The sequence below is a fragment of the Lygodium microphyllum genome, chromosome 7, assembly GCF_053477565.2.
Source record: "Lygodium microphyllum isolate KBCC chromosome 7, Lygodium_microphyllum_v1.1.10, whole genome shotgun sequence".
Classification (NCBI taxonomy): Eukaryota; Viridiplantae; Streptophyta; class Polypodiopsida; order Schizaeales; family Lygodiaceae; genus Lygodium; species Lygodium microphyllum.
This window is the reverse complement of record NC_141141.1, coordinates 54,705,718-54,720,942: the sequence shown is the minus strand read 5'-3', so window position 1 is coordinate 54,720,942 and position 15,225 is coordinate 54,705,718. Positions and strand designations below refer to the sequence as shown.

Below are 15,225 nucleotides of genomic sequence, written 5' to 3'. Positions count from 1 at the left end.
CCAATTCCTGCACACCAAGCAGGTCTCTGAACTTGCGCAGCTTCTCTGCGCCCAATGCCTTCGTGAATATGTCAGCTACCTGATCCTCTGTGCTGACATAAACTAGATCAATAAGACCTAGTAAAACCCTCTCTCGCACATAGTGATAATGCACCTCAATGTGCTTTGTTCTAGCATGATAGACTGGGTTATTTGCCAAGTGTATACTACTCATGTTGTCACAATAAATGACAACTGGCCCATCTGTAGACTGATGCATATCATAAAGTAGCTTATGCAACCAAGCTACCTCACATGCAGCCATTGCTGCACCCCTGTACTCAGCCTCTGTGCTCGACAAGGCAACTGTAGGCTGTTTCTTGCTGCTCCAAGTGACTGCAGCACTCCCAAAAGAGAACACATATCCACTGGTAGATCGTCTATCAGAAATACTACCAGCCCAATCAGCATCAGTGTATCCATGCAGCTTTATCTGAATTCCAGTCTCATAAAATAGTCCATACTGCAATGTGGACTTCACATACCTGAGTATGCGTCTAGCCGCATCCAAATGTGGTTTCCTTGGAGCCTGCATAAACTGACTTACCAATCCAACAACATAGCTCAAATCTGGCCTGGTAATAGTCATATAAATCAAGCTTCCTACTATGCGTCTGTACATAGTAGGGTCTTCCAGAAGCTCACCTGCATCTGCGCTCAGCTTCACATTCTGCTCCAAAGGAACTGAAATAGGCTTACAGCCTGTCATCCCATATTTGGACAGCATGTCCAATCCATACTGCCTCTGCAAGAGCTGTATCCCACTTGGTGATCTAATCACCTCAATGCCCAAGAAATAACGCAGCTCTCCCAAATCCTTCATCTCAAACTTCTGCTTCAATAGCATTTTCACATGAAGGATATCTTCATCACTGTCACCTGTCATAATCAAATCATCAACATAAATGACAAGTAGCATAATACCTTTCTCTGTTTTTCTCACATAAAGTGAGAAATCTGCCTTGGAAATCTGAAAGCCAATAGTGACAAGATACTGTCCTATCTTGTCAGACCATGCTCTAGGTGCTTGCTTCAAGCCATACAAGGCTTTCTTCAACCTGCAAACAAACTCAGGATGAACAGCATGCACATAACCTGGTGGCTGCTCCATATAGACCTCTTCTTGCAAATCACCATGCAAGAAGGCATTCTTTACATCCATCTGATGTAAAGACCATCCCTTTGATGCAGCCATAGCAATGACTGCTCTTACGGTTGCCATCCTTGCAACCGGACTGAATGTTTCTTCATAGTCAATGCCATATGTTTGTGCATACCCCTTGACTACTAATCTTGCCTTGTATCTGTTCACAGAACCATCTGCATTGTGCTTCACCTTATAAACCCACTTACAGCCAATTGCATTCTTACCTTTAGGCAAAGGTACCAATTCCCATGTAGCATTTGCTTCCAAGGCATCCATTTCTTCATTCATGGCTTTCTCCCATTTTTCTTTTCCCATGGCTTGCTCAAAAGAAGTGGGTTCTGGTTCCTGTATCACCTTGACCATATATGCATAGTGAATGGCTGTAAATCCATCATATTTCAGCCTATCCACAGGATACCTAGCTCTCGTAGACCTGCGCAAAGTAGGTTCACTCCCAGGTGCTCTCAAAACATCCCTGGTCTTCCTTACTCCAGGTGTAACAATAGAAGGAATACCCAACTCATCATCAATGCTCTGCTCTGAGCCACTGGATTCACCATCCACATAAGAGTGACCTGCATTCACATCAAACATGGGCTGATCAACCTTCTCTTTTCCTTTTCGTGATACCTGCATACCACTATCTGCATTGCTTTGAGAAGAATCTCCTGATCTCAATCTGCCTGTCCATGGCGAAGAATGTGAACCAGTGCTAGAGGACGCTCCAGGTCCACTAATGTTTTGTGACTGCTGCTGTGAATTCTGTGCAGCATTACCATTTTGTGCATCTACATCATCAATCACATTTACTGGTTTATACCAGCTACTCATCTCATCAAAAACAACATCTCTGCTCACTGTAAACTTACGAGTAGAAGGGTTATAGCATCTATACCCTTTTTGCTGCAGAGAGTAACCAATAAAGATGCACTTCTCAGCTTTTGGATCCAACTTGGATCTCAGCTCATCTGGCACATGTACATAGGCAATGCAACCAAAAATTTTCAAATGAGAAATATCCGGTTTCCTACCAGTATACCTCTCCTCTGGAGTCATTCCATGTATTGCTGCAGTGGGAGTCCTGTTCATTATGTAGACTGCTGTAGCAACTGCTTCAGCCCAATAAAAATCTGGCAAGTCTTTTTCATTGAGCATGGCACGAGATACCTCTCCAATATGCCTGTTTTTCCTTTCTGCAATTCCATTTTGTTGTGGGGTATAACTGCATGAATATTGCTGCTTTATGCCATGCTCCTGCAGGAACCTTGCAAACTCATTTGAGAGGTACTCTCCCCCTCCATCTGACCTTAGGCATTTTATCTGCAAGCCTGTTTCTTTTTCAACCATAGCTTTAAGAGTTTTGAAATGCCCAAAAACTTCACTTTTCTTTTTCATAAAATACACCCAAACTTTTCTGCTATAGTCATCAATAAAACTGACAAAATAATGACAGCCTCCAAGAGATGCAGCTTTAGTTGTCCACACATCAGAGTGGATTAATTCCAATGGCTTCTTACTCTCTTGAACATGTCTAGGAAATGGTTTCCTTGCCTGTTTTCCAAACTGACAGGCTTCACATACCTTATGCATTTCTGCAACCTTGAATTTGGGCAATCCTGCAACAATATTTTGGGCCTGCATTGATTTAAGTCGCTGTACATTAACATGACCAATGCGTTTATGCCAGATATCAATATCTGCAACTACACCGGTCCCATGTGCAAACATTGCTGCACTCAATTCAGACATGTCTGCATCCAATGTAAACATTCTGCCCTTCTTCTTTCCTTTTGCTATCAAGCGACCTTTATTTTTCATATCCTCAACAAAGCATCCATGAGGATTAAATCTGACCTGCAAGCCCTGTTCAACCATTTGACCAACAGAAACCAGATTCTTGGTGATATTCGGGACATGAAATACATCGGACAGGTATTTCTTTTTCCCATCCTGCATAGACAAGGGAATTTTTCCAATCTGCACAATAGGATGTGCAGTATCATCACCAGTCTCCACAAATCCTGGTTTTTCCATTTTCCTTGCATCCTCCATCCATTCTGCATGACCTGTCATGTGGTTTGATGCACCTGAGTCAACATACCATACATCATTGCTTTCTTCTGCACTTGTCACAGAATTGTTCATGTGCTGCACCATAAACAGATGCTCATTTTTGTCATCACCCTGTCTACTAGAGGATGCATAATTTCCTTGTTGCAGTTTTCCATTCATGATGTCATTCTGCTTTTTATAGCAGTCTTTAGCCATATGACCCATTTTACCACAGTAGTAGCATTCAACATTACTGTTTGCATTTTGGCCTCTCTGCCATCCACCACGACCTCTTTGGCTCCCCCTGCCTCTAGAGTTACCACGTCCTCCTCCATAGGACTGGTTTTCTTGAGTTTGCTGCATATTCTGATTTCTACCACGGCCTCCAAATCGGCCTCCTCTACCTCTGCCTCTACCTCTTCCAGCATTTGAGTAGAAGACAGCTTCTTTTGAAGTTCCTCCTGAAGAAGATGCACCACCATTTCTCTGCTCCTCAGAAATTAGAAGAGCAATCAACTCCTCAAAATCAGGAAATCTTTCACGAACTGAAATGGATGTCCGAAACTGCGCATAATCCTTTCCTAGACCATTCAAGGTCACAGAAACTAAATCATCATCTTCCACTGGTGACCCAATGGAAGCAAGTGCATCTGCAATCTTCTTCACCTTCATATGGTAGTCGTTGATGCTCATATTTTCTCTTTGCACATTGTGCAACTCTTGCTTGAGCTGCATTTTCCTGGCTTGCGTATTTGTGCTATACATTTTTGACAAAGTATCCCATGCCTCCTTTGGCGTACTTGCATCCTGAATATGCACAATCATAGAGTCTGAAATGCTGATAGACAGCCAATACATAACTTTCCTGGCTCTCTCATGCCATGCTTTAAATGCCTGCATTTGCTGTTGATTGGGAACATCAGGAAGAACTGGTTCTTCTTCATTTCCTGCAACAAATTCCCAATATCCTTTTCCCATAAGGAAATTTGTCATTCTAAACTTCCATGCTTGGAAGTTGTTCTTGTCAAGCTTTTCAGTGACAATCTGTGAAAGAGAATCAGATGCCATTACAGAAGACTGCAAAAAATTCTGTCACTGCAAAAAACACAGCTTCAGCCTCACAAGGGCAAATCTGCAAAACTGGCGAAAGTGGTATTTGACCACACAGTCACTTCCTAGTGACGATTTTGCATAAACAGAAGCCAAGGATGATTCTGTAACTCCCAATGTCTCTGTGCACAAGCATACGATGCAATTTCTGTGGTAACTTTTCACCGACCTGTAGAACAGTGGCTGCACAGCACAAAACAGGGCTTTTTCCTGAGTGCGTGCAGAAAACTTCCGCCTCCAAAATAGGCCCCGAAATGGCCTCAAATCAAAAAAACAGGGTCGCCGAGAGCTAAAGCTATCTCCCGCAGCATATACTGCCCTCTTGCTTCAGCGCGAAGGGCGTCTCAACCTGAGACAATGTACTCCTGCAATTTCCGGCTGTGCTACCTGCAGAGATCTGCTCCCAAAACAGAAAATGAAAGCAACACTGCTCCTCTTACCAGAACACCGCGAGCTTTGCTTGCTTTCTTGAGCTCCTTACCACGAACAAGGCTCTGATACCATGTCAAGATTGTGGGAGAGAAGGAAGGAGTCTCACTTGTAGCTTTCTTGCTTGCACAATGGGGGAATACACACAAGGGTGGAGGCTGAAAACAGTTTTCCTCTTCTTAGTTGTGGAAGCCAAAAGAACTCAAGTACAAAGAAATAGAAGAACCCTAGATATGGGTCTCAAACCAAACTCAACTAACTAAGGTGGCATACTAACTGAGCCACGAACTAGAGTAGATAAGGATAGCTATCATGTAGCTATTATTCAGGGGCGGTGTACCAACCGCATCTGCAACTGACAAGTCGGTGACATAAATACACAACGGTCACCCTGGCGTATCACGAGTGGAGCTCGATATGTCAACACATTGATGCTATAGGATGGAAATAATGATGAAAATGGTAAGTGGAAATATTGTAAAAGTAGCGAGTCATTGCAAAAGAGTAATGCCCTATCCATAGCCTTTTCAATTCTGTCATTTCCCAATACCCACTTGCATTTCATTGAAGAATTTGAAGGTTTTTTCAACCAATGCATAGCATCCTTATTTGATTAGCCATTAGAATGTACTTGCCATATTGATTCCCACAAGGAAAAAGTAGATGCTAGGAAAGTTGAGAAGACAATAGTGAGGTGACCCTCCCTTCCCGATTATGACCCTGAAGGGGTGCAAAGCCCGACTTGAGGAGGAACTTTGCACGCCCCTCTTATCTCGGAGCACATGCAAATTTTCAAGTTTAGGTGCAAGCACATTCCCTGTTGTCAGAGTTTAACAATAGCTCAGCAATGATTAGCCCTACTCAGAGTACCATAGGTGGTTAAGGCTCCATTCGAACAAGATTGGAAGAGGTGCAGGACATCCCTTATTCTGTGGATACCTACAAATGGTCATGTGGAAAATTAGATTTTGTAGCAAGAAGAATGTGCAGAGGAGGGAGAAAAGAGCTCAAAATACAAGAACAAAATCTTGCTTACTAAGTTGCTTAGAGTACAACTTGGGTACACTCTCTCTTCTACTTGATAGTAACCCATGGGCTGTTTATATAGCCTCTGCCAAGCTAGGGTTAGGGTTTCCCTTGCCCCTTAAGGCCATTCATATACATCTGCCCTCATAGACCCTTGCTTAGGGTGAATTCCCATGCATATATTCTAACACCCCCCCTCAATGCCAGGGTGGCATTGCATCACAAGACATGTTAAAGTTCCCCCCGCCCCCTCAATCAAATGGGAGGCCTTTATAAATCAGGATACAAAGGATATTCATAGGTAGAGGATGTTATAAGTCTCAAAAGAGTCAGTAATCTGTGGATTGGGAGGCAAAGTTGGCCTCAAATTCCTTAGGTACTTGTGGAACACTGGGACACTTATTACTGGTGATATATCCAATCTTTTTGCATTTATTGCACTTCATTTTGTCAAGATATTTCTTCCAATAATTGCTTACAATATGCCCTTTTTGTGATAGAAGGAGCACTTATTAGTAGAAGCAGTATGGACTAACGCTTGCTCATGGGAAGTAAATGCTAAAGTCCCTTTAGTATGGTTTCTCTTCTCTTCATCTAGGAAAGACTGGATGGTACTTGCCAAGGTTGGGTTCAAGATATTAGTTAGGGTAGTCACAAGGGTTGGAAAAACCTTCTCTACAAACTTCAAAAGGATGGCAATGGCATCTTCATCATGAATGGGTGCTTGAACGGAGGCTAACTATGCCATAAGCCCCTTCATATGTGAAATAAACTTGCTTAGATCTTCTCCCTGTTTGTACTCCAAGCTAAAAAAACTCAATCTTTAGAAAGATCTTGGAGTTCTTCCTTGTAGCGCCGTAGAGCCTTTCAAGTTCATCCCACTTCTCCTTGGCAGTGGAGAGTTAGTCAGTATGATGAATTAAATATTCATCTAAATGAAGCAAGATGATGGCTTGAGCCCTTTCATCATCTTCTACATCAAGGGGATTGGATGGGTCAATAACTTTGGTCCCTTTTATGAAGGGCAATAGCCTCTTTCCATCATTTTGTATTTTACAAGGACTTGCCAAGGATGGAAATCTTTTCCATTGAACTTGCAAATTTGAGGCCTTACATCTGCATAGGCCATGGCCATTATAGGAAGGCATTACCTATAATTGCCTTAAGCAATGGCAGTGTCTAGTCCTTTACAGGTGGCCAAGCATAACCGAATAGCAGAGCTGATTGCCTTACAGATTATAACCAACGTTTAAAGTTGTAGAGTTAAAAATGGTTGGAAGTCATACATATGCAATATCTCAAGGTAGGATTTAGGAGGTCTTGTTCTTCGAACAATCCTTGATTTAAGCTTTATTGTTTTCATAGGTTTTAATGAGGTGAAAGCTTTGATTGGACTTCAAGCTCTTCTTGATAATGTGGCCTATTAGAGGAGTTTTTGGTGGAGCACATCTTTCAATCAACTCTATGCTATGGGATGAATCAGAGGAGAGTACAATAACACTCATATCTCTTATTTACCAGCAGCAAACTAATATTGGGATATGGTCTATGTGTTTATCAATGTACACATAGCCTTACAACCAAGCAAGGAGAGGTTAATGATATAAAGCACTTGATAGATTTAATTTTTTGATAAAAACACCAAATTGAGTCAATATTCAGCTAGCAACATGATTGTAAAATTCAACATTAGTGCTTACAAGCACTCATCGCAAAGTTTATGCCACTTGAGATGTGAAATGTGGGTTGTTTGATGAACTAAGGAGGTCCACCGATGATAAGAGACTTTAGAATAGAGCTTTCAAATCTTCAACTAACTTTGGAGAAGATCAATCACTGTTAGTGATAATAGAAGTGTGAAAATTTTGAAATATGAAGAAAGCTTGAGGTTTGGCTATGGCTGATAGGAAACATGCAATTAGGGTTTACCTCTGTGTGGCCATCAGAGAAGGAATTTTTTCAAACCCTTTTAGGGTTAGGAATCACACTTGGGGGGCTACCATTGCTCCAAGAAGCCCCCCCATGATTGCACATTTTGTAGTGCACGTAGCAGTACGACTTGATTACGACCCAAATCTGCACTTGTCTCTGCATTTTTGACAATGCGGCCTTCTGATGTGGACAATGTTGATGTTGCACGTGATAGACAACTGCGCCAAGAGCTGAGGCACAACTTCCCAGAAGAATGCTGGGCAAGATACATGCTCCTTTGTTCTAACCAAGCCCTTCAAGGTTAGGGGGTCAAGGTTTGGCTATGGAGGTAAGAAGAAAAGGATGAAGATGATGAATGCTCATGTGCACTTAATCAAGCTGAGGATAGAGGAAGCTGAAAGGATCAGAGGAGGCTTTGATACCATGTGGAAAATCAAAGTTTGCAGCAAGAAGAATGTGCACATGAGGGAGAAGAGAGCTCAAAATACAAGAACAAAATATTGCTTACTAAGTTGCTTAGAGTACAACTTGGATACACTCTCTCTTCTACTTGATAGTGACCCATAGGCTATTTATATAGCCTCTGCCAAGCTAGGGTTAGGGTTTCCCTTGCCTCTTAAGGCCATTCACATACATATGCCCTCATAGACCCTTGCTTAGGGTGAATTCCCATACCTATATTCTAACACGTCACAATTTTATAGGTCTTTACAGCAAGTACCTATCAATCCATAGGTTATCCTTGAGCCCTACATGTGCACAATTTTATAGGTCTTTACAATAGGTACCTATCAATCCATAGGTTATCCTTAAGCCCTACAGGTGCACAATTTTATAGGTCTTTACAGCATGTACCTATCAATCCATAGGTTACCCTGGAGCCCTACAGGTGCCCTTTTAGGTTGCTACAAAGCTTTACAAGGGTTTCTTCCACTCATGGTACTCCCACAGGATCAAACAAGGTACTTACATGTTGTGGATAGGGTGCATGAAAGTTTTGTTCAAAACTAAAGATTCAATTACAAAAAATTCTATCCTAATCCATATTGAGAACTTGATAGCTCCATTTGAAGAGGGAATCCTAAGCTTTGATTTGAATCAAAAAGTTTATCAATGTAATATTGGGAGCTCAAGTTATTGCTGATTTTCTAACACTAAGTACAATGAGACAGTATATAGGGGGACACTGTTTGTCATTGTTCCACCCAAAGTCTCCAACCCAAGTTAATATCTTTTGATATCTGCTATATCCCCATATTATAAGCTTCCCATAGAGCTTTTAACCATTGGGATTGGTTCTATATTCTGAGAGAAACAAGGGATTTATTGACAAACTGTCTACTACTACAACATTGTCTTCTAATGGCCACGAATAAGAAGAAATACCCCATTACTAAAGCATTGAATGATGGTGTGAGGAATTTCCAAGAGGATCAAAATTACACAAATAAAGCCAATAATTTTGAGCAAATAGATGAAGATTTAAGCATTGGAATTGCTTACAGCACACACCAAGAAAGGGGTGACACACATTAAGTACATGCAATGAGTGATTATTTATTACTATCAAAAGAGTTGGAACATGTGAATAAATGCCTTTCTAGGGATTTGAAGACTTTGAATGAAGGTTTAATACATATGAATCAAGGTTTTTTGCAAGGGAAATACAGGTATCTTCAATCTTCAGCAAAGTAACAAAACTTTATTTCAAGAACTCATTTTAGCCCCATAAAGGAAATTGGGAGCAAGCCAAAAAGGGAACCTCAAACTATTGAAGATCCATATGCAACCTCTCTTGTTGGCAATCCTTCCCATCCAAACAAAGAAAGTTCTTAGCTAGCTATACATACTTTTGAAACGAGAGAACCATCTAGAGTGAGGGGTAACCATCATCCTTCACAAATCCATGGAGTTTACACCACAAGGCCTCAGTTTAGTAGCCCAAAAGATAGTCCTAGATATGAAGGGGAACAAGACAACAATTGATAGGATGATTATTATCATGAATGCAACCCCTTTTACAAGTCTTTTTACCATTAGCCCTCTAATGTACAAAAAGAAAATACAGTCAACAATCAAGTTCATGAAGATGAGAGAATATCAGCTCATGATCTTTCAAATAAAGAGCATGTTTCAAATGGTCAACCCTCATCTCATGGTTTTGGGCCACCTACTTTTAGGAAAAACTCTTGGAACAAAGATTCATGAAAGCAACATTCTTATGGACACTCGTCTTACAATGAAAAAAAGTATAAGGAAAATATCAATATCACTAATTTCTAAGGGGATAATGCTTCACCTTTGGAGTGGGAGGAATGGATTAATAAGCTTCAATTGTACTTCACCCTTTATCCTAGAAGTGAAGAAGCCAAGATATATTTCACAGCTCTTCATCTTGAAGGTTACGCCCATACTTGGTGGCATTACATGTATAATATTGGGCAAAACTTTCTTAGTTGGGAAGAGTTCAAGCAAGCAACAATTGATGTTTTTCTTTCCCCTTTGGAAAAAGAAAGGCTCCAAAGAAGATGGTGTGCATGTACTCAAAGAGGAATGTCCATTAAGAGACTGCTCCAACACCTACTTAAATCTCTCCATGTACGTTGAAGGCATTTCATATTTTGCTAAGCTGAATAAATACATTTTTGGTCTTGACCCTGCCCTATCATCGGAGGTGGGAGCTCAACAACCAAAAACTTTACATGAGGCCATACAATTGGCTAAAAGATATTCCTTGAAGTACAAGAGAGATGCAAGAAATTTCCAGCAAAGGAATGTGGACATAATTTTTCCAATCAACTAACAAAATATGGGCAAGTTTTTAGCCAACCAAGAGACACATTAAAGCAAGAAAACAGGGGTTATAACAATCAAAATAGTTATAATAGCAAAGTCCCAATTTTTCTTACTTATGCCTTTAAACAAGGCGAAAATTATGCATAGAAACATAGGTAAAATTTCAAAAATGTAGCTAGGACAAGGGGCAAAATTTCAAGAGCTGAAAATGCTCCTAAACTGTCCCAAATAGTTCTAACAGCAACTTACTTCCTCACGACAAGCTTAGAGAAATGCATGCCAAAGGATTATGTTTCAATGAAGTTCATGAAGAAGATGATGCCACTAATGAAGCATTTTATGATCCCATGGATGGATTTTCGTTTGATCCGAGTGATGCTCATGATTCTCATGCTTCCTTGTGTACTATCTCACATTATGTATGGACCAGATCCAAAGGGAAAAGTACACTCAGACTCAAAGGTATCATTAATGGCAAGGTTGCACATATTTTAGTAGATACGGGCAACACTCATAGCTTTGTCACCACCAAATCTTTGAACGGGGGCTGAAGTTGCAACCCATTGACATGGATTCCTCCTTGCAGATACAAGTTGCCAATGGTGCATATGAGTCTAGTAAAGAAGTGTATTCATGTACTTCAATTGAATTATCGCCCTCTTGCACAATACAACTGGACTTGATCACTTTGAATATGAGGCCTATTGACATTGTTATTGGATGTAATTAGCTGAACACACTTGAAATTTTTACTTTAGACTTAGAACAAATACAATTGGAATTTAATTGGTAAGGATAGCATATAGAATTGAAAAGGCATAAACCACAAACATATAGAACTCATCTCCTTGAAGAAATTGCAAAAATAAATCAATGTCAAGTCATGCACCGTCACTCTTTTGCTTGTGAAAGTAGATGAAAAGAAATCATCAAATCAATCATCTTCTTCTACAAAGAAAAGGGATCCAAGATTGGAAGAGCTATTGGAGGAATACAAGAATTTATTTCAGCCACCATTATCTTTACCTCCAATGCAAGAGGTTGATCATCCTATTGATTTGTTGCCCAACATAAAGCCCATCAACAAACCTCCCCATCACTTGTCCAAGCTTGAGAGGGAAGAAGTGGAGTGACAAGTCAAAGAATTGCTGCAAATGGCTTAATTTAGCAAAGTCAATCACCGTTTGCCTCTCCCATGATCTTAGTCAAGAAGAAAGATGGATCATTTTGTATATGTATTGATTATCGAGATTTGAACAAGTCAACGGTCAAGAATAGGTATCTTATTCCCTGAATTGATGATATTTTGGATGAACTTAAAGTTGCGAAGGTCTTCACCAAAATAGATCTTGAATCGGGTTATCAACTATCAGATCAACATTAGGTAATATTAGTAAGGCCTAAATAGATATTATGACATGATAATAGGAACCTTAATTTGTTAGCTATTAGAGTAAATGATTCATTAAGAACATTACTTAGTCATGACAAACTTTACTAGGAGTAAAATCTTTGCAAGTATAGTTCCTTATACATGAGGAACACTAATGTTCTTGGATGAAACACTAGATTGGACCAAGAAACCATATGATATTATAGTATAATTGCATGAAATAATTCTTCCAAAACATTGAAATAATCCTATGTTATAGTGAATCAATTAGTTGTCACAAGAGGCTTACTAAGAGCAAAGACCTAGGGAGGCTCTAATGAATCTCTATCTTTTAAGAAAGTCCTTCTACACCATAATGCGAAAGAGACCATATCCTTACACCCTCTAGACCCTATGATACCTAAGGTTTGAAGAATATATTAGATAGAGTTTAAGGACCTTGAACGATTGGACCATGAGATCAGAATCAAGTCCTTATTAATACCCTAAGATGCATGAAACAAGGTATTCCTGGGCAATTAGTGGATCTATTGAGTGAAATTAAGGCATATCATCCTTATTAGGTTCCTCAAGAATTGTAAACATGATCCTTTGAGAGGATCTATTCAAAAGGCAATCATCAAAGAGATTTACCAATACTCTCTTAAGTTATTGTTTAATTGCTAGATAGCCTTGCCTGATTTGAGGTCCGAGTTGTGTTTCGGATCGCCGAGGGCAAGCCCCATTGACTTCGAAAAGCCTGATCCAACACGAGCACCCTGGAAGACGCACCTGCAAATAGCTACCACCTTAACGAGGAGACGAATCACCCTTGCAGAGAGAGGAACGTTGGAGCGTGGACGACCAATTCCACCCTCCCTTGAAGAAAGGGAGAGGGTGTGGGGGAGTTAGGGACTCTCAAGCAGGCATGTCCTTGGACAAGCTGCAGGTGCAAGTTTCATTCAAAGACTTGATGATTCGTGGAATTCTGCAATTTACGCTACCTATCCCATTTCACTGCATTCTTAATCATTACAAAAGCCTATTGAGAGTCATTGCATTTTGTTTTTCAATCCTCTTGAGGGGAGGAATCTCAGACAAGAGAGGGCTTTTTAAGTTCCTCGTGCCACCCCCATGTGCGGGGAGGGGCAAAAGTTTTATCAAGTTGGCGGCATGCCCAAATCAAGCTCATCCCAATCATCTCTATTCTACCCTTGTGGCTTTATGGCCTTGGCGTTCAATGGCCTAATCTTCTTCTTCTACATTAATACTTGCCATATTTTCATCTTTCGATATTGGAACTTGTTACCATCAAGCTTCTTAATGTTGAAAATATCACTATTGGGATGCATGGGAAGTACCTACCATTGATTGCATACTATAATTACATCAAAACATTCTCGAAATTGAGTTCAAAAACAATAGGCAATAGAGTTGTAACTCAAACAAGGAATTTGTGCTCAAAGAAACTGCTCATAAACAATATTTAGCATTGTGGTCCATAAAACCATAGTAAATGATAATACAATAGTAGGCAAATAACCAACAAAGTAAGTTCCCACTAGTAGGAATATCTAGGTAGCAATCTAAGATGTATAAAATGCAACTAGCAATGTAACAACCAAGTACTAAGAAGTGTCAAAGCATACAAAATGTCAGATGCATAGATGCATACAATCAATATGTGTCAAGCATCCACCACTGACAATTCATTGATAATGATAGATATAAGGTATCCAAAGTGCTATCAATATTTGCTAGAACAATGTATACTCTAAGTGTCTCCCACTGGAAGGAAATCCAAAATGTAAAGTGAGCAAGCAAAGCTCAATACATAATGCTCATAGCATTCAAGAAGCCCAAGTACATCATAAATACATTCAGGACTATATACATCCAACATGTCTTCAAATTCGCAAGTGAAGAATCATTGTATCAATAAGCCAAAGTAAATATAAGTGTCTCCCACTGGAAGGAAATCCAAAATGTAAAGTGAGCAAGAAAATCTCAATACATAATGCTCATAGTATTCGGAAAGCCCAAGTACATCATAAATAGATTCGAGAGTATATACATCCAATATGTCTTCGAACCCATAAGTAAGAATCATTATATTAATAAGCCACTATCAAATTGCATTCAACCAAGCTCAAATGTGAAGCTCTAAGCTCGTCATAAGTGTATCTAGGCATATACATTAGTGCCAAGCATCCATATAAGTATGTAGAGTCCCCAAAGAAATAGCAAGCATTGGTTGAAGAAGCTTGTGGACCTTTGTATGAAGGAGGAAACCCCTATATCTACTCATTTGAATGAGTTCCACTCTATTTTCAACCAGCTTATATTGCATGATATCAAGTTTGAAAAGAACATAAAGTTTCTTGGTTGTCATACTACTAGAGTCATGGGATACTTTTCGTACTGCTATGAGTGCTAATCCTCCTTAGGATGATTTTAAATGTAGTGATATAGAGATTACTTTACTTACTAAAGAAGTAAACAAGAAGAATATTGATGTTGCATGTACTTCTCATACACTTACTATTAGAGGTAGACATGGTGGCAATGGTAATAATAACCATGGTAGAGACTCACATCCCAACAAGGACAAGTCTCAGTCTTGTGGGCAATCTCATAGTAAGTCCCATGGTTGTAAGTCCTCTTTGATATATCATTATTGTAGGTATCAAGGTCACATTAGGCCATAGTGCCATAAATGTGCAACGATGTGCATAATGAAAAAGGTAAAAATATAGGAAAATGCAAAGTCCATTGAGATTATGCCTAAGTCCAATATGAAGATAGAGGAGATAAATGTCTTGGAGCACAATTCTGATGATTACATTCTTGTAGCTTCATCTCTTGATGCTACTCAGTTGATTGATGCACGTCTACTTACTCTCTATGTTGGCTTCTTAATTTGGGGGCTTCATTCCCTGCTACCCCAGATTGCCATTGGTTCTATAGTTATTATACTATTATGAATTATGTTAGATAGGGAGATGACACTGCATTGGATATAATTGGCATAGGTGATGTTAGACGACAATTTGGTACTAATACTCCTTTGTGCTCCATGATGTACATCAAGTCTTAGCTTTGACAAAAAGCCTTATTTTTTGCTAGATAGTTAGATAATGATAGGTATAATGTATCTTTTGGTGATTCTTTATAGAAGATCACTCATGGTAATCTTGTTTTTCCTAGAGATACCAAGGTTGTCAGTCTCTATCCTTTGCTTGTTTATGGGTCCATTACCATGTTTTGGTTGTGATCAATCTTCCATATGTATCTTTATGGCATTGTCACCTTAGACACATTC

The 15,225-nt window shown here is 39.7% G+C and overlaps 1 pseudogene; it reads right to left on the bottom strand.

Moving 5' to 3' along the window:
• Positions 1 to 12,815: 12,815 nt before the first annotated feature.
• On the bottom strand, positions 12,816 to 12,970 carry LOC148033462 (5.8S ribosomal RNA; annotated as a pseudogene).
• Between the last annotated feature and the right edge of the window lie 2,255 nt (positions 12,971 to 15,225).